Source organism: Anolis carolinensis, unplaced genomic scaffold (genome assembly GCF_035594765.1).
Source record: "Anolis carolinensis isolate JA03-04 unplaced genomic scaffold, rAnoCar3.1.pri scaffold_17, whole genome shotgun sequence".
Lineage (NCBI taxonomy): Eukaryota > Metazoa > Chordata > Lepidosauria > Squamata > Dactyloidae > Anolis > Anolis carolinensis.
Window position 1 is genome coordinate 6034113 of NW_026943827.1, and position 20345 is coordinate 6054457.

The window sequence follows — 20345 nt, forward strand, 5'->3', positions numbered from 1 at the left end:
TCATGGAAAGAAGTGACAAGTGGAGTGCCGCAGGGCTCCGTCCTGGGCCCGGTTCTGTTCAACATCTTTATTAACGACTTAGACGAAGGGTTAGAAGGCACGATCATCAAGTTTGCAGACGACACAAAACTGGGAGGGATAGCTAACACTCCAGAAGACAGGAGCAGAATTCAAAACGATCTTGACAGACTAGAGAGATGGGCCAAAACTAACAAAATGAAGTTCAACAGGGACAAATGCAAGATACTTCACTTCGGCAGAAAAAATGGAAATCAAAGATACAGAATGGGGGACGCCTGGCTTGACAGCAGTGTGTGCGAAAAAGACCTTGGAGTCCTCGTGGACAACAAGTTAAACATGAGCCAACAATGTGATGCGGCTGCTAAAAAAGCCAATGGGATTCTGGCCTGCATCAATAGGGGAATAGCGTCTAGATCCAGGGAAGTCCTGCTCCCCCTCTTTCTATTCTGCCTTGGTCAGACCACACCTGGAATCCCACGGTGTCCAATTTTGGGCACCACAGTTCAAGGGAGATGTTGACAAGCTGGAAAGCGTCCAGAGGAGGGCAACTAAAATGATTAAGGGTCTGGAGAACAAGCCCTATGAGGAGCGGCTTAAAGAGCTGGGCATGTTTAGCCTGCAGAAGAGAAGGCTGAGAGGAGACATGATAGCCATCTACAAATATGTGAAGGGAAGTCATAGGGAGGAGGGAGCAAGCTTGTTTTCTGCTGCCCTGCAGACTAGGACACGGAACAATGGCTTCAAACTACAGGAAAGGAGATTCCACCTGAACATCAGGAAGAACTTCCTCACTGTGAGAGCTGTTCGACAGTGGAACTCTCTCCCCGGGGCCGTGGTGGAGGCTCCTTCCTTGGAGGCTTTTAAGCAGAGGCTGGATGGCCATCTGTCGGGGGTGCTTTGAATGCGATTTCCTGCTTCTTAGCAGGGGGTTGGACTGGATGGCCCATGTGGTCTCTTCCAACTCTACTATTCTATGATTCTATGAAGGAAGGAAGGAAGGAAGGAAGGAAGGAAGGAAGGAAGGAAGGAAGGAAGGAAGGGAGAGAAAAGGGGTTTCCATGCGGAAAGACCTTTGAACCCTTTGAACCCTCTCCTGCCCAGCCCACACATTCCTGTGACTAGCGCCCACCCTGCCCACTTTTTGTAAAGACCTAAAATCTTGTTAGTTCCAATGTGCCTTTGATTGATTCAGTTCACTAAATGACTGGATCTCTCTAGCCATAACTTAATTCTCGGCCCTTGCACTTTACTATTGTCCCTGTCCTGGATTTGTACTGTACTAATCTGATTGGCCCTTCCAGCCTTAACTTATCATCTGCTTTGCCATCAGCCCTGCCCTCTCAGCTGTATTGCACAGGCCTTTCCCTTGCCCCAGCTCGGAGTTTCAGGGCCAGAAAAGTAGATGGAGGAGGCAACAGAATGGTTTGCCCCAAGGCAGCATTCTTGCACCGACCTTATTTAACATCTTCACGAATGATCAGCCACTACCACCACTCACAAAGAGTGCTGATGACCTGGGCCTTAACAACACAAACGAAAGATTTTGAAACAGTTGAAAGCCAACTCACTACTTCCTTGAAAGATCTCTCCAGCTACTACAAAGAGAACCACCTGAAGCCTAACCCTTCCAAGACACAAGTGTGTGCTTTCCACCTACGTAACCATGAAGCCAACAGGAGACTGAAAGTTACTTGGGAAGGCCAAGAGCTCGGACACTGTTTCCATCCTAAATACCTTGGTGTCACCTTAGACCGAACACTAACATATAGGAAACACGGCATGAACACCAAGCACAAAGTAGCTGCACACAACAACATCCTGTGGAAACTGACTGGCAGCGCATGGGGTGCAGACCCACAAGTAATAATAACATCAGCCCTGGCCTTGTCTTTCTCAACTGCTGAGTACGCCTGTCCTGTCTGGCACAAGTCTGCCCATGCGAAGCAGGTGGACGTAGCACTGAACGAAACATGCAGAATCATCACGGGATGCCTTAAACCTACACCTGTTGATAAACTCTACAAGTTAGCTGGCATTGCCCCTCCTGACGTGCGATGGGAAGTTGCTGCTAATGGTGAGAGAAATAAGGTCGAACATTGTGAAAGCCACCCACTGCATGGCTATCAGCCTCCTCCCACCAGACTCAAATCAAGGAAGGGCTTCATGAGAACCACCACTCCTCTCGATGTTCCTCCAGCAACAGCAAGAGTGTCCCTCTGGGCAGCTAAACCAGGCAATTCCAACTGGATGGCCCCCCACGAGGGTCTTCCTTCCTCCAGGGCCAAACCAAGAATGGGCAACTTGGAAGTCCCTGAACAGACTCAGAAGCGGAGTGGGCAGATCTAAAGACAACCTGGCAAGGTGGCACTCCCTGGAGGAATCCTCCCCCTTGTGTGACTGTGGAGCAGAACAAACAACTCCGCATAGGTCTGCTTTCCCACAATGCCCTGCCTCATGGACAGAGGAGTTGTTTAAAGCTATCAACAATGCAGGCACTGTCACCCACTTTTGGTCTAAAACTATTTGGCTGCTTGTGATTTCCATTATTTTATCACTTTTAAATTTATTTATTATGCAATGCTTTTGACACAAAATAAATAAATACTGCCTATTACAGGGAAGCCAGCTGATCCCTAATCCATCTAGAAATACAGATGTGTCCTTTCCATCGTAAGAACAGACAAACATCTCGAGCTCTGAGGAATATCTGGGAAGGAATCCCACTGGAGCATCGCAGCACACCCAAATACTTGGGAGTTACCCTGGGCCATGTTCTGACTTACAAGAAGCACTGCTTAAACATCAAGCAAAAAGTGGGTGCTAGAAATAACATTGTACAAAAGCTGCCTGGCACAACCTGGGGATCACAACATGACACAGTGAAGACATCTGCCCTTGCGCTTGGCTACTCTGCTAATGAATATGCATGCCCAGTGTGGAATACATCTCATCATGTTAATACAGTGGATGTGGCTCTTAATAAGACATGCCGCATTATCACAGGATGTCTACGCCCCACACCACTGGAGAAATTATATTGCTTAGCCGGCATCGCACCACCTGACATCCACCGGGAAGTAGCAGCCTGTTTGGGTGTCAGCCACCACACCAATGCCTTAAATCAAGAAATAGCTTACTACAATCTACAGAGATACTCGCAGGGACACCTCAGCAAGCAAGAGTCCAAAAGTGGCAGGCTAAAACTCAGAACCTTAATCGGCGACTGAAGCCGGATGAGAGAATCCCCCCTGGGCACACAGAAGACTGGGCGACTTGGAAGGCACTGAACAGGCTGCGCTATGGCACCAAGAGATGCAGATCCAACCTTAAGAAATGGGGCTACAAAGTGGAGTCCGCAACATGCGACTGTGGAGAAGAGCCAACCACAGACCACTTACTGAGCACAATGGAGGACCATCTAAGAGCAACATCAGAGGCACTCCAAGTGGCCAGCTACTGGGCAAAATACATTTAGTATTAATGCAATGTTTTTTTTCTAAAAACACCTCTATGTTTGCAAATCCATTACAACCTGTACCCTCGGTTCTCTTCTAACACGAGAAATAAATACCCAAATAAAAAAATAAATACATAAGAAGGGAGGAGGAAGGAAGGGAAGGAAGAATGGAGGAAGGAAGGGAGAGAAGGAGGGAAGGAAAGAACAAGGAAGTGATCGGGAACTGGAAAATATAGATATTGACACCTACATATTGGATGTACATAATAATAATAATAATAATTTCATAATATAATAATAATAATATTTCCCACCACCATCTCTCTCCCCGAAGTGACTCGGGGGGCTTACATGGGGACCAAGCCCAGCATAAACAAGGATCCCAAGGTAAAACACAATTAAAAAACGTATAACAAAAAAACATATAATTAAAACACCTGAAACGAGAAAAGGTAAAAACACCATAAAACTACATAATCAACCAACCAGTAAGCAGAAAAAGTGGGCACGATCAGATTCGAGAAGGCAGGGCAAGGGCTGGTGCAAAACGGAGTATATATTTATTGATTTACTACATTTATAGACTGCTTTTCTCCCCCTAAGGCAGGCATGGGCAAAGTAAGGCCCAGGGGGGAGGGGGTGTGGATGTGGCCCCCGGGCGCTTCCCTCTGGCCCCCTCCTCACGTTCCCTGTCCTCTTGGCATAAGGACAGGGTGGCCGGCCGCATCCTCAGGCCAAAAATACAGGGAGGAAGGGACGTGGCAGCAGAGAGAGAACCTCCTGGAGCGCTCCCAGCCACTGCACGTCTCACCCTCCTCCCCATCCGTATGCCGTGAGGGAGGCTCAAGGGAGGCAGGTGGAAGGAAGGCGGCTGAGAGCCCTCTGAGCACCCTCGGCTGCGGCCTGCCTCGCCCTCCTCCCGGCATGATGCCCAGAGGACACCCGAGGGGGGTCCGGGGAGGAGGGGGGAGGGAGCCGGTTGTGGCGCAGCTGGTTAAGAGCCACAAGCAAGAGATCCCTGCTGAGCGAAAGAAAGGCCATGAGTTCGAAGCCCACGTCGGATTGAGCTCCTCACCTTGTACTTGACCATCATCCAGAGAGCACTGTCAACCCAACTTACGATGGGTCTGATATTTGTCCATGAAAAATGTGGACCTATATAAAAACTACTATGAAAAAGTAGCGAATGGGATACAAAAAGAAAAAAAAGGATGGTCCCAGCTAGAACTCTTTTTTTGGGAAGAATATCTACAATTAAAATGTTTCCTTTCCAAACATTTACAGTATTATTGAATGATACCTGCCTCGAACAATGGAACAAAGATATTAGTAAATTCATTTGGGAAGGCGAAAAGCCAAGACTGCAGATGAAATCCTTGCAAGATGCCAAAGACCCCCGGGCCGGGGGGGGGGGGTGTAATGGCTCTACCAAAATTTAAGGTATACAACAAAGCTGCAGTTCTAGTTTGGATAAAAGAATGGATAACGATAGCATATAAAAGATTACTCACATTATTAGAAGAACATGATTTAAGATATGGATGGCAAGGATACCTAATCTATGAATTAACATTAACTGACTCTAATTTTAAGAGCCACCTGCTAAGAAATACAACACAGACAGCGTTGAAACTCTACCTAAAAGACCTTTGTGGGCATCGACCAAAGAAGCCTTCCATGGGATGGACAGAGATGGGGGAGACCAATGGTCCATCTATAAACAGGTAGTGACTGGTCAAGGTCAAGGTCAAGGTTTCCCCTGACATTAAGGCCAGTCGTATCTGACTCTGGGGGTTGGGGCTCATCTCCATTTCTAAGCCAAAGAGCCGGCATTGTCCGTAGACACCTCCTAGGTCATGTGGCCGGCATGACTGCATGGAGTGCTGTTACCTTCCTGCAGAAGCAGTACCTATTGATCTACTCACATTTGCATGTTTATTATTTATTTATTTCGTGTCAAAAGCACTGCATAATAAATAAGTTTAAAAGTGATAAAATAAAGCAACCACCAGCAGCTAAATAGTTTCGAACTGCTAGGATGGAAGAAGCTGGGGCTAACAGCGGGAGCTCACTCCGCTCCCCAGATTCGAACCTGCCAACCTTTCAGTCAGCAAGTTCAGCAGCTCAGCGGTTTAACACACTGAAGAATGGAGTGAGGTGGGGGGAGGGAGGGAGGAAGGAAGGAACAAGGAAGTGATTGGGAATTGGAAAATATAGATATTGACATCTATATATTGTATGTACAATATATAGATGTCAATATATATACAATATATATATATATATATATACACACACACACACACACACACACACACACACAATATATTGCCCCGGTGGCGGTGTTAAAGCACCGAGCTGCTGAATTTCCAGACTGAAAGGTCCCAGGTTCAAATCCTGGGAGCAGCTTGAGCGCCTGCTGTTAGCTCCAGCTCCTGCCAACCTAGCAGTTCAAAAACATGCCAATGTGAGTAGATCAATAAGTACCGCTCCGGCGGGAAGGTAACGGCGCTCCATGCAGCCATGCCAGCCACATGACCTTGGAGGTGTCTATGGACAACGCCAGCTCTTTGGCTTAGAAATGGAGATGAGCACCAACCCCCAGAGTCAGACATGACTGGACTTAATGTCAGGGGAAAAGCTTTACCTTAATAATAATAATAATAATAACAACAACAACATCTTTATTATTATATTCTACCAGAATCTCTCTCCCTGAAGGGACTCGGGGCAGCTTGCGTAAACAAGGCCTCCAGGTCATTTTTATGAGCGTCCTCAGGTCTTTTATGAAGCCATGTTTTATTTTTAATGTGATTTTATTATGTTTTATCAGTCTGTTTTATTACAATGTTTGTACCACTTGGGCTTGGCCCCCCGTAAGCTGCCCCAAGTCCCTTCGGGGAGATGGAGGTGGGGTATAAAAATAAAGTTATTCTTATTCTTATTATTATTAAAACACAATTAAAAACATATAACAAATGAACAATACAATGAGAACCGAAACCAGAAAAAGTAAGAACATCATAAAAGGACATAATCAACTGACATCAACCGACCAGTAAGCGGGAAAAGTGGGCATGTTCAGATTCGAGAGGGCAGGGCAAGGGCTTGTGCAGAAGGCGGGTCCTCTCCCTTGATTTACCCCCGCTCCCCCCCCCCCCCCCCAGGCAGGCACGGGCAACGCAAGGCCAGGGGGGCGGATGTGGCCCCTCAGGCTCTCCCTCGGATGTGGCCCCTCCCCACGTCCCCTCCCCTCTGGGCATCAATAAGGGGGCCTCGATGGGAGTGGGAGTTCTCCTGCACCAGCCACCCCGGGACCCCCACTGACCATGGACTGGGACCGGACTTGGCCCAGAGAAGCCCCGTCGCCGCCTGAAGACCCTGCGGGGAGTGAGGGGAACGGGCCTGGGTCCGGGGAGGGGCAGTTCTCCACCCGCAGCCAGGAAGGAGGGGACCCGGAGGAGGGCAGGCCTGGACCGGGCTTGGCAGACAGGCCCCACACGGGCAGATGTGCACGCAGGCCTGGTTCAACAATAGTAATAATAGATGTCTATTTACATCCCTCTCTTTTCTCTCAGGGGACCCAAAGCGGCTGACAACGTATTGAAATCCCATAAACAACAGAGCAGATGGACAATGTAAACATAGCGGGATAAACAGATGGAGGGAAACCACTGGAGCAGACCTTCGAGCCCGAGAGGCGTCCCGTGGAGACCCGTCTTGGGAGGAGGGGATTCTGGGAGTTGTAGTCCTCCCACCCCCCCGCCCTCCTCCGCCCACACGCCCTCCCGCGGCCTCCCTTCCCTCACATCCCGAAGCGAGCCGGGCCCCTCCGCCTCCCCCCCGGACACCCCAGCGAGCCTCCCTCTCCCCACAGACCTCTCTCTCTCCGTCCTCTTCCTTCCCGCCTCACAGACACAGACCAGGCCTCAGGCGAGGCGAGACGCCGCCATCTTCCTCCTCGTCTTCCTCCTTCCCCGGAGCCCGCCCCCGCCCCCTCCCATTGGCTGAGCCCGGGAAGCCCCGCCCACCGGAGGAACCCCATTGGCTGCGTCCTGCTCTCCGGCCTTGATTGACGGGCGGCGAGGAAGGGCTTCCGTGGTCCGAGCGAGGCCTGTGAGGCCACGCCGAGAGGGAGGAGGCCCCGCTGGGCAGGCCTGGCCGAGGAGAGGCCGCGGAGGGAGGGAGGCCGGAGGGGAGGGGAGGGGAGGGGCCAGGGCGGGAGACTGCCTGCCTTCCTGGGAGCTGTAGTTCGCCCTTGAGCCCCGCCCGGGAGGCTCCTCAGCCAAGGCGCCCAAGGGGAGAAGCTCCGTCTGAGGGAGATTCTGGGGTGGACCTGGCCGGAGGGGAGGGAGGGAGGGAGGGAGGGGGAGGTCGCCCACAACCTCAGGCCTTTGGGACCATGGAAACACTGACTTTGTCAAAGCACCTGAGCAACGCCGGGTTATTATTATAGTGTTACAATACATTGTTATATAATAATAATATTATAATATTATTTGATAATAATATAATAATATATTATAACAGTATAATAATAAAAATATATAATAATACTATAATATAATAATCATATTATAATGATTCAAAGTTATAACGCTACACTATATTATACAATAATATAACCATTGCAATACATGAGAATTCCTTCCTTCCTTCGTGACTGACGGCCACGGCATGAGGTCCCAGTGAACCCCCCTTTCCTTCTGCAGCCTTACATTATTGTTTTACAATATAATATATTTTATATTATAATAGAATTGTTATATTTGAGTATTATATATTATTATTAATTTATTATTATAGTGTTAAAGTGTGATATATTATTATGAAATATTATATTACATTGCATTATTCTTTTATAATATATATCATGTCATTATAATATATTACAATTATTATATTATCATATATATGATTATTACTATATTAGTGACATCAAATCAGATAGGATATGATCATTATAATATGGGCTGTGGCGCAGACGGGAGAGCAAGCCAGTGCAATTAACTACGATGAATCACTGACCAGGAGGTCATAAGTTCAAGGCCCGCTCGGAGCTATGTTGTTGTTTGTCTTTGTTCTATGTTAAAAGGCATTGAATGTTTGCCTAATATGTGTAATGTGATCCGCCCTGAGGCCCCTTCGGGGTGAGAAGGGCGGAATATAAATGCTGTAAATAAATAAATAAATATAATATAATATAATACAATATTATCATTATCTTATCCGATTTGTCGTCGATCCACTCTTTTGGGCTTCACGCAAATCTACCCTTTGCCAAAATATATGATCCTGTGCTTTGACCAAAGTCAAATTACAATTATGATATAATATAGTAATTATTATAATATTATATTATATATTATTATATTCCTTTTGTAATATTATATTATTATGATTATTATATATTGTGATAATGGCTTTCCTGTCCTGCCCCTCCTCTGGTCCTGTCCATCAGTGGAGCTCTCCCTCCCCCCTCCCTCCCTGGATGGCTGTTCCGTGCCTGCAGGGGGTGCCATGGAGACCCTTGTGATGCGCTGCAGCATCTCCCTCTGAAGGCCGTTCCCTTAGGAAGCTCACTTTCCTGTTCACAGCAGGAAGGATGGCAGGCAGTCGCTATCTCTCTCTCTTTGGTTCTTGCTCCTTGCCCGTTGCTTTTGTCGCCTGGTTTGGTGCACATCCCGGTGAGTCTTTTTCACTCCTCATGTGGGGAGGGAAGCATAGGGAACTCGGCGGGGGGGGAGGGTGTCCCTCTTGGTTCTCTTGGACCTCTCAGCGGCCTTCAATACTGTAGACCACGGTCTCCTTCTGGGATGCCTGGCGGGAACAGGACTTGGGGGACACCTTCTCGGCCCCTTAGTCATTGCGTTGTGGGGTTTTGTAGGGTTCACTCTCAATGACATGGCTTTCTTGGGGGCTGATGACCCCTTTGGCTTTGCTTTGTAGGGACAAAGGGGGCTCTGAGAGGCGCCCGATGGGGGTGCTGGGGGACACCTGCTCGGACCTTTGGCCTTTGGCTTGTGGGGTGCCGCAAGGCTCGATTCCTTCCCCCATGTTATTGGACATCGACATGAAACCGCTGGGTGAGCTCATCCGGAGCTTTGGAATTTGGTGCCATCTGTAGACATGTTTTCATGGGAGCATTGGGTAAGTATTGCTTATTCTATTGTATCTTATCTTATTTATGGATGACACCTCTTGGTCCGTACTTAATAAGGTTCGTTTGCATTTTCTATGTATTTTGCTTTGTTGTTGTTTACTTAACCTTTAGATTGTTTCTATATTTATCCTCATTGACTTTGTTTATACTGTTTATATTGTTGCAAGCCGCTCCGACTCCCTTCGGTGAGAGGGGGCAGGAGATTGATGCCCCCCAGGCCTGGAAACCCCAATGATCACAGCCCCACACCAAAGCCCAGAAGAGGGAGAAGCAAGCAGTTTAGTGTAAAATATCGAAAAGATTGGGAAAATTCCAGAACGGGGAAAAAGGAAGTATATCCCAAAAGGGTTTAGCAAGAAGCAACATCCAACAGGAGTTCAAATCCCTCAATCAGATTCCAAGGCAATACAACCCAGGAATAGCCAAAAACCGCAAGAAACGCTTACGTCCACAAGCACATAAAAGGAATACAATAATATATAATAAACATTTTATAAAGTAAAAGGTAAAGACTTCCACTGACGTTACATCCAGTCGTGTCCGACTCAGGGGGTTGGTGCTCATCTCCATTTCTAAGCCGAAAAGCCGGCATTGTCCATAGACGTCTCGAAGGTCATGTGGCCAGCATGGCCGCATGGAGCGCCGTTACTTTCCCGCCGGAGCGGTACTTATTGATCTACTCACATTGGCATGTTTTCGAACTGCTAGGTTGGCAGGAGCTGAGGCTAACAGCGGGAGCTCACCCCGCTCCCTGGATTTGAACCGCTGACCTTTCAGTCAGAAAGTTAAGCAGCTCAGCGGTTTAACCGGCTGTGCCACTGGGGGCAGCAATGGAGAACCCTGGTCCATGTTATGATTAGACAGGAAAGTTTGGAGAAGAGAATGATGATGGGGAAAATGTAAGAGGAAGAGCGGTGTATAAGTTAATTAATTAAATGAATAAATAAAAGGAAGAGGGGCCGACCGAGGGCAAGATGAGTGGATGGCATCCTTGAAGGAACTGACTCCACCTTGAAGGAGGTGCGGGTGGCCTCGGCCGACAGGGAGCTCTGGCCTGGGCTGGTCCAGGAGGTCACCAAGAGCCGGAAGGGACCGAATGAAGAAACAACAACAGAATAGTATAATAATAGGGAAATAGAATAGAAAAATAAAGAATAGAAAAATATAGAATAATCCTATAATAAATAATATAATACATTAATAGAATTTAATAATATAACAATAATATAAACATATTAACAGAATAATAATAATAATACAAGTGTTATGAACCGAAAGGGTTCCTGTTCTTTTGATGGATGCAGAGTGTTTAAGGAATCGTGATGGATCAATGAGGCTCAGAGGCCAAATTTGGTTTTAACACTTTCATTGTAACATTTATTGACATTCACATCAGAATCATATCAAAATCACATCCCGAGAGAGCTCTCACCCACACGCAGACCCACACATCCATATTCTCACGCACAGGCCCTGCTCGGAAGAGGTGATCACGTTCTCCCGACAGACGTGGTCTCGGCGGTTCCGGAAAGCGTGCTGGATCTTTGAGGCCCTTGCATTTGATAGTCTAAAGCAGGGGTCCCCAAACGAAGGCCCGTGGGCCAGATGCGGCCCCCAAGGTCATTTACCTGGCCCCTGTCCTGAACTTTAGACTTGGGGTTGTCCTAGGTCTGAAATGACTTGAAGGCACACAACAACAACAATCCTAATTTTGGACTATTTCTTCATAGTCCACCCCCCCAATAGTCTGAAGGACCGTGAACCGGCCCCCCACTTCAAAAGTTTGAGGACCCCTGGCCTAAAGTTTCGTCCTTCTTTCGGTTCCTTCTGTTCTTACGGCCTGGTTTCAAAACATGCTCAGTCTCAGGCTGCATGACGTATGGGGTGCCAGCTGCACACTTCATTGCCCGTGGTTATTCGGATAGGCCTTCCTGGACCCTCATTCCGTCTTGCCAGGTGAGAGACGCCTTGCTGATTCCTTGCTTCACCCGCCAAGTCCATCCCATGTCAGACTCTGCGTGGACTCCATTTTCTTTTGAGGCCTGTTTCTTCTAGAATCATAGAATCATAGAATAGTAGAGTTGGAAGAGACCACATGGGCCATCTAGTCCAACCCCCTGCTAAGAAGCAGGAAATCGCATTCAAAGCACCCCCGACAGATGGCCATCCAGCCTCTGCTTAAAAGCCTCCAAGGAAGGAGCCTCCACCACAGCCCCGGGGAGAGAGTTCCACTGTCGAACAGCTCTCACAGTGAGGAAGTTCTTCCTGATGTTCAAGTGGAATCTCCTTTCCTGTAGTTTGAAGCCATTGTTCCGTGTCCTAGTCTGCAGGGCAGCAGAAAACAAGCTTGCTCCCTCCTCCCTATGACTTCCCTTCACGTATTTATACATGGCTATCATGTCTCCTCTCAGCCTTCTCTTCTGCAGGCTAAACATGCCCAGCTCTTTAAGCTGCTCCTCATAGGGCTTGTTCTCCAGACCCTTAATCATTTTAGTCGCCCTCCTCTGGACGCTTTCCAGCTTGTCAACATCTCCCTTCAACTGTGGTGCCCAAAATTGGACACAGTATTCCAGGTGTGGTCTGACCAAGGCAGAATAGAGGGGGAGCATAACTTCCCTGGATCTAGACGCTATTCCCCTATTGATGCAGGCCAGAATCCCATTGGCTTTTTTGGCAGCCGCATCACATTGTTGGCTCATGTTTAACTTGTTGTCCACGAGGACTCCAAGGTCTTTTTCGCACACACTGCTGTCAAGCCAGGCGTCCCCCATTCTGTATCTTTGATTTCCATTTTTTCTGCCGAAGTGAAGTATCTTGCATTTGTCCCTGTTGAACTTCATTTTGTTAGTTTTGGCCCATCTCTCTAGTCTGTCAAGATCGTTTTGAATTCTGCTCCTGTCTTCTGGAGTGTTAGCTATCCCTCCCAGTTTTGTGTCGTCTGCAAACTTGATGATCGTACCTTCTAACCCTTTGTCTAAGTCGTTAATAAAGATGTTGAACAGAACCGGGCCCAGGACGGAGCCCTGCGGCACTCCACTTGTCACTTCTTTCCATGATGAAGACGACGCGTTGGTGAGCACCCTTTGGGTTCGTTCGCTTAGCCAATTACAGATCCACCTAACCGTAGTTTTGTCTAGCCCACATTTTACTAGTTTCCTTGCCAGAAGGTCGTGGGGGACTTTGTCGAAGGCCTTACTGAAATCTAGATATGCTACATCCACAGCATTCCCTGTATCGACCCAACTCGTAACTCTATCGAAAAAAGAGATCAGATTAGTCTGGCATGACTTGTTTTTGGTAAATCCGTGTTGACTATTAGCAATGACCGCATTTGTTTCTAAGTGTTCGCAGACCACTTCCTTAATGATCTTTTCCAGAATCTTGCCTGGTATCGATGTGAGGCTGACCGGACGGTAATTGTTTGGGTCGTTCTTTTTTCCTTTCTTGAAGATAGGGACCACATTCGCCCTCCTCCAATCTGCTGGGACTTCTCCCGTTCTCCAAGAACTCTCAAATATGATCGCCAGTGGTTCTGAAATAACTTCCGCTAGTTCCTTCAGTACTCTTGGGTGTAGCTGATCTGGCCCTGGGGACTTGAATTCGTTTAGAGAGGCCAGGTGTTCCTGGACAACGTGTCTCCCTATTTGGGGTTGGATTTCCCCCAATCCTTCGTCCATTCCGTGTTGCTGAGGTTGAAGATGGCTTTCTTTTTCTGAGAAGACCGAGGCAAAGAAGGCATTGAGCAGTTCTGCCTTTTCCCTGTCCCCTGTCGCCATCACCCCATCTTCTCCTTGCAATGGCCCTATCGCCTCCTTTTTCTTCCTTTTTCTACCAACGTAAGCAAAAAAGCCTTTTTTGTTGTTTTTTCTGTCCCTGGCAAGCCTGAGCTCATTTTGCGCTTTAGCCTTGCGAACCTTTTCCCTACAGGTGTTGGCTATACGTTTGAATTCTTCTTTGGTGATTTCTCCCCTTTTCCACTTCTTGTGCATGTCACTTTTGAGCTTTAGCTCAGTTAGAAGTTCTTTGGACATCCATTCTGGCTTCTTTGCACTTGTCTTATTTTTCTTCTTTGTTGGCACTGTTTGCATTTGCGCCTTGAGTATTTCACTTTTGAAAAACTCCCATCCATCCTTAACTCCCTTGTTTTTTAATATCGGCGTCCATGGAATGCCGCTCAGTAATTCCTTCATTTTTTGGAAGTCCCAAAACACCCACACAAACACTCCAGTTCCTTACACACACACACACCCTTGATACATCAAGACTAATTTATTGTATACATGTCTGATTCAGTGTCAATTATATGACTATAATCCATTTTATATAGTTATATAGTTAACATGCATCACAATTCGTAATAGCGGTTCTAAGCATTACAATTTGTTTTCAAATACAGAAAATCGATAAGTCAGTCATTTCTACCCACCCCTCCAGTTTCAGCCGTTTTGACCCTTATAAATCACCCTATTTTTTGAAAATAAAAACATTGAAAATTAAAAGTAACAATACAAGGAAGGCAGAAATAATTTATAATGCTTCAACTGAACATGAAACTAACTACTACATAAGATACAAAACTAAATCAGAAACTAACACACTAGCAAAACAGTGACCTACATAGACACACAACTGAACTAACAAACAGACAGGGATACGTGCCTAAAAGCCTCATTCTATCTGTTAATTTTTATCTTTCATTATTCTACTCCCTTTAGATAATATAACAACACTTCTATTTCTGATAACACTCTTCCAATTAATACCTATTACAACTGACATTTGTGCATGTTGTCAGTTAGTTCGATGTGGCTAATTTGCAGGTCTTCATAAGCCATTGTTTTTGCTTTGGAATAAAACATTCCTTCTATCCCTGTGTACAGTCAATTCTTACTTGAGTATCTCGCAGTAACTACCCATGCTTTCATTCTAATTGATCATCCAACATTCTCAGCATATAAAACTCTAGTTTCATGTAACCTTGTTTACTTCCAGAATGGAACATATTTTAGTTCAATCTTTCTACAATACACCACATGTGATGAAATGTCCCAACTTTGAGCTTGAATTTCCAAAATGTGCAAGAGTTGCTTTTGTACATGTTAGAATGACACTCTCGGGTCAATTAACACCATTCTCTCCAGGTTGAATTCTATGATGTCTATGTATGTTATTCCGTGAAAAGCTCTGTCCACACTCCATGCATTTCTATGGTTTCTCCCCAGTGTGAGTCCTTTGATGTCTATGTAGATGTGAATTATGAGAGAAGCTCTGTCCACACTCCAAGCATTTATAGGGTTTCTCCCCAGTGTGAGTCCTTTGATGTGAACGTAGAGTTGAACAATCAATGAAGCTCTGTCCACACTCCAGGCAGTTATAGGATTTCTCCCCAGTGTGGGTCTTTTGATGTGAACGTAGTCCTGAACTACGAGCAAAGCTCTGTCCACACTTCAGGCATTTATAGGGTTTCTCCCCAGTGTGGGTCCTTTGATGTTGTCAGGACCCAGGCTGCAGAGCACCAATAACCATGCACGGAGACCAGAATCTATCTAATATCTTTATTAAAAGAATATATAAAGTCAATAAAAACAGGTGAAGAATAAAGTTCAGAAGTAGACCTTTCAGGAAAGGTCAAATATAGTCCAGGAAAACAATGTCCAATATGTGATATTAGAGTCCAAAGTTATAATCCAATAACCGAAACATACACTTTGCCAGGCAAAGTGTGGGGAAATGACAGGGTCCTTTAGTCCAATGAAGCTTGACAACAAGGCTGGAAGCAAACTAGATTCTTGGCAACAAGGCTTGATACGTGGCTACAAAAGACAATAAGCAAGAACAGGGTCCGTGGCGAGGTCCGTGGAACAAGGAAAGCTTGATGCTAGAACAAGGTCCGTGAAACAAGGCTTGGAACTTGGTCCTGGAGACAAGGGACTGGAGTAGCGTAGTCCACACACGATCTCACTCCACAAGGTGACGAATTGACTCCGCAAGGATTTCTTTGCGGGCAAACACCTATATAGGATCTTGTTTTCCCGCCAAGGAACACTTTCCCTGGGGAACAAGAAACGAAACCCATACTGTGTCCAGATGCATGACTCCTTAAAGTTTCCCAAGGGAAACAGACTTAATCAGCTAATTGTCTGGCAGCTATCCTGGCGCTCCTGCGAGTCGCCTCCCGAGCGCCTCTATCTCGATTATAATAATCCCGGCGAGAAAATGGGGGAGATTTCTGCTCAAGGCTTGTTTGGCTGACTTCTGGTGGGCAAACATCTTGCAGGTGGAAGGGCTCCAATTCTGGCTGAAACGGTGGGAAACCCAAGTTTTCCTCTTCATCTGCCACAATAGTACTGGGAACGGGACTACATGGCCCATGAGTCATCACACTATCCCCCTCCTCAAGGCCCCTCTCCAAAATGGGCCCTCTTCCCGAGGTGCGGGGCCGCGACTGGGCAGGGTAGGCCTGATGGAAGCGGCGGACTAAATCGGGGGCATGGACTGTGGAAGCGTCTTCCCAAGAGCGTTCTTCGGGGCCAAAACCCACCCAGTCAATGAGATACTGAAGGCGGCGGCGGTGGAAGCGAGAATCCAAAATGTCCTGAACCTCGAATTCCTCCTCCCCATCCACCAAAACAGGAGTGGGGGCCGGCCGGTCTGCATCAGGGCGCACACCATCCGCCGGAAGGAGCAGGGAGCGATGAAACACTGGATGAATGCGCATAGAGCGCGGAAGTTGGAGTTTGAAAGTCACGGGGTTAAGTTGCGCCACCACTGGGTAGGGACCAATGAAACGGGCATCTATTTTCCGGCAGGGATGGTGGGAGGGCAAAAAGCGAGTGGACAGCAGAACCCGATCTCCTACCTTGATTTCGGGGCCCGGCTGGCGATGGCTGTCAGCGTGGCGTTTATAGTCCTCCTTGGCTTGGTCCAGTTGCTGGAGCAATAGTTGTTGCACCACTGTGAGTTCCTGCAGCCAGTCCTCTGCTGCAGGGTCTTCTGAGGTTTCAATGACAGGAGGAAAGAAACGTGGATGGAAGCCGTAGTTCGCAAAGAACGGGGTTTCCTTGGTTGAAGCCTGGACACCGTTGTTGTAGGCAAACTCTGACAGAGGTAATATGGAAGCCCAATTGTCCTGTTGATAGTTTACATAACAGCGAAGGTATTGTTCCAAAGTGGCATTGGTGCGCTCCGTTTGCCCATCTGTTTGGGGATGATGAGCTGAGGATAAACGAGAGTCTATGCCCAATCGTTTTTGTAGTGCCTTCCAGAAACGAGAGGTGAATTGAGATCCACGGTCAGTGACTAAACTCTTGGGCAATCCATGTAGTTGGAAAACATGCTGAAGGAATAAATCTGCAGTCTCTTTGGCCGTGGGAAGGCCATCACAAGGAATGAAGTGGGCCAACTTGGTGAAAAGGTCCACCACCACTAGGATCGTGGTATATCCAAGGGAGGGTGGTAGGTCGGTGATAAAATCCGCAGAAATTATCTCCCATGGACGAGATGGAGTAGGAAGGGGATGCAGTAGCCCTGAGGGCTTCTCCCTTCTTGTCTTGGAACGCTGGCATACCGGGCAGGTATTGACGTATTTTTCTACATCCTTGCGGATCTTGGGCCACCAAAAATCTCGTAGGATCAAATGCATGGTTTTGAATAGTCCAAAATGCCCTGCTGGCTTGCAGTCATGACATAGGTGAAGTACCTTTTCTCTGCCTGATCCTGGAGGGATGTAGACATGATTTCTGTAGCATAGTAACCCATCCTTAAGTGAGAAAGGGAAACGTAGTCCTTGGCGAATTTGGTCCTGAGCCCAGGCATCCGCCTGTTGACTGGCTCGGATTTCTTGAGCACAAAGGGGTCCTGGAGTAGAGGGAGTTGGTTCAACTGCAGTGGATTTGGTGTTTCCCACTGTGAGCGTGGCAAAGTTCTCGGGCTGCAGCAATTGGGATTCGAAGGTCTCTCTGCGTCCTACAGCATACTCTGGTTTCCGTGATAGAGCATCTGTTTGCTTGGTCTGAGCTGGGGTTACATAATGGATCTGGAAGTCAAAGCGCTCAAAAAACAAAGCCCAGCGCTGCTGCCTCTGATTTAACTTGCGGGCAGTTCTTAGGTGTTCCAAATTACGATGGTCAGTATGGACCTCAATGGGAAATTTGGCCCCTTCTAACCAATGTCTCCAATTTTCAAAGGCTGCCTTTATGGCCAAAAGTTCCTTCTCCCAAATAGTGTAATTTCTCTCTGGGGCTGTTAGTTGACGGGAGTAAAAGGCACAAGGATGAAGATGTTCTCCCACTGGTTGCATGAGTACAGCCCCAATTGCCACATCGGAGGCGCCAGCCTGCACAACAAAAGGGGTTTTAGGATCAGGGTGCTGTAGAATTGGCTGGGACGTGAATAACTTCTTTAGTTGCTGGAACCCTTTCTCTGCTTGCTCCGTCCAGCGGAAAGGCTGTTTTCCACGGATGCAGCTGGTGATTGGGTCAGACCAGCGGGCAAAGTCTGGAATGAACTTGCGGTAGTAGTTCGCGAACCCCAAGAAGCGCTGCACCTCTTTCTTGTTGGTTGGCGCCCGCCATTCCAATACTGCTGAAACCTTTGCCGGGTCCATGGAGAGCCCTAGTGGCGAGACACGGTATCCCAGGAAATCTACCTCTTGTAGATCAAAAGCGCATTTTTCCAACTTGGCATATAGTCCATGATCCCGCAATCGTTGCAACACCATTCTGACATGTTTCTCATGTTCTGATTGTGATCTAGAAAACACCAAAAAATCGTCCAGGTATATGATCAAGAACCGATCTAGATAATCCTGAAAAATGTCATTGACAAAGTGCTGGAACGTTGCGGGAGCTCCGGATAAACCGAAATTCATGACTAGGGACTCGAATAATCCGAATTTAGTCTGGAAGGCGGTTTTCCACTCGTCCCCCTCCCTGATGCGAACTAGATTATAAGCCCCCCGAAGATCCAGCTTGGTGTAAACCTTGGCCCCTCGAAGCCGGTCTAATAGATCCAAGATCAAAGGCAGGGGATAGCGGTTCCGCTTTGTGATATTGTTCAATGCTCTATAGTCCACAACCAAGCGTAGGTCCCCTGACTTCTTTTTCACAAACATCACTGGGGAAGCGGCTGGGGATTGAGAGGGTCTGATGAACCCCTTGCGAAGGTTTGATTCTATGAACTCCCTGAGAGCTTCTTGCTCTGGTTCAGTCAGGGAGTAGAGATGCCCTTGTGGGATCGGGGCCCCCTCCACCAAGTCAATGGCACAATCTTAGGGTCTATGCGGGGGTAGTTTCTCGGCTTCCTTTTCATTGAACACATCCCAAAAGTCTGAGTATTTCTTGGGCAAGGTGATGATGGGTTCAGCGTCTGTGGCATGACAGACCTTGGCTACAAGACAATGGTTTTGGCAATATTTAGAAGCAAACTGCAGTTCTCTGTTGGTCCAGGAGATGTTGGGGTCGTGGAGTGTCAGCCATGGAATTCCCAAAATCACAGGGAAGTGAGGGACCTCGGTAACAAAGAAGGAAATCTCTTCCATGCGTTCCCTTATCCACATTCTGGTGGGTTCAGTCCATTGGCTTACTGGACCTGTCTTTAGGGGACGGCCATCTATGGCTTGCACCACCCGGGCGTTCTTGAAATCGTGATATTGTAATCCCAGAGAGTCGGCATACTCCCTGTCGATGAAATTGTTTGTTGCTCCTGAGTCTATCATGGCATGGATCATGACGGGTCCTTTTTTCGCTGACCACAAGGTGACCACTAGGAGGAATAGGACCCCGGTTTGCGGCTCTTGAGTGGGGTTTTTGACCGGGTTGGCGAGCCTCTCTACGCCCGGTCGCTGGCTTCCCCCGCCGGCTTTGCGTCAGCCGCCTCGGCCGTCTCTGTCTCCGCGGAGGACGCCGCCGCCAAGCGAGCGGCGGGCTTTCTTTTGGCTGGACATTCTCTGGCAAAGTGGCCCCCGTTCCCGCAGTACCAACAGAGGTTTAGACGTTGACGGCGGGCCTTCTCGGCAACATCTAATCTGGGACGCACATTGCCCAACTGCATCGGCTCCTCCTCGCTTCCTCTGGGGTATGGGGCTGGTGGTGGGGGTCTCCACACTGGACGTGGCTGAATGCTGGCGGGAGCGGGAGGTTTTACTCCTGCTCTTCCACTCTGGCCTCGGAGCCACTGTTTTCTGTTGGCAAGCATGACTTCAGCTCGTAAACATTGGTCAATAAGTCTCTCAAGAGAGTTTGGAGGATCCACCTTGGAAATTTCTTCCTGCATCTCGATGTTGAGACCCTCACGAAACTGTCCTCTGAGGGCTATATCGTTCCAACCGGTGTTTTGGGCCAGCACTCGGAACTCGGCTATGTACTGGGACAACGGCCTGTCCCCTTGGAAAAGGCGCCGGAGTTTATGGCCGGCCGCCTCTAGATTGTCCTCGATCCCCCAAGTCGCCTTAAGGTGATTCAGGAAGTTTTGCGCGGAACTTAGGTGCATGGAGGCTTCATCAAATAGCGCCGTCGCCCAATTGGCCGCTGGCCCTTCTAGGAGGCTGTAAATCCATGCCACCTTGACTCCTTCTTGGGGAAACTCGGTGTGGCAGGCTTCCATGTACGCCTGGCATTGGCGACGGAAAACATGAACCTTGGAAGCTTCTCCAGAAAACTTGGTTGGTAGCGCTAGGGCAGGGAGACGGGCTCCGCGCTCCTTCAA

General features: G+C 47.8%; 2 protein-coding genes across 2 annotated transcripts in view; one reads left to right on the forward strand and one right to left on the reverse strand.

Annotated features, from left to right (window-relative positions):
• LOC107983740 (zinc finger protein 658B-like) overlaps positions 1 to 7460 on the reverse strand; it is a 43575-nt gene extending 36115 nt beyond the window's left edge. The window contains exon 1 of the mRNA XM_062966082.1: positions 7358 to 7460. The gene's annotated coding sequence lies outside the window, so the exon portion shown is untranslated. The remainder of the gene's footprint in view (positions 1 to 7357) is intronic.
• Positions 7461 to 9354: 1894 nt separating this feature from the next.
• Positions 9355 to 20345, forward strand: part of LOC107982503 (zinc finger protein 658B-like) — a 75286-nt gene continuing 64295 nt past the window's right edge. The window contains exon 1 of the mRNA XM_062966080.1: positions 9355 to 9628. The gene's annotated coding sequence lies outside the window, so the exon portion shown is untranslated. The remainder of the gene's footprint in view (positions 9629 to 20345) is intronic.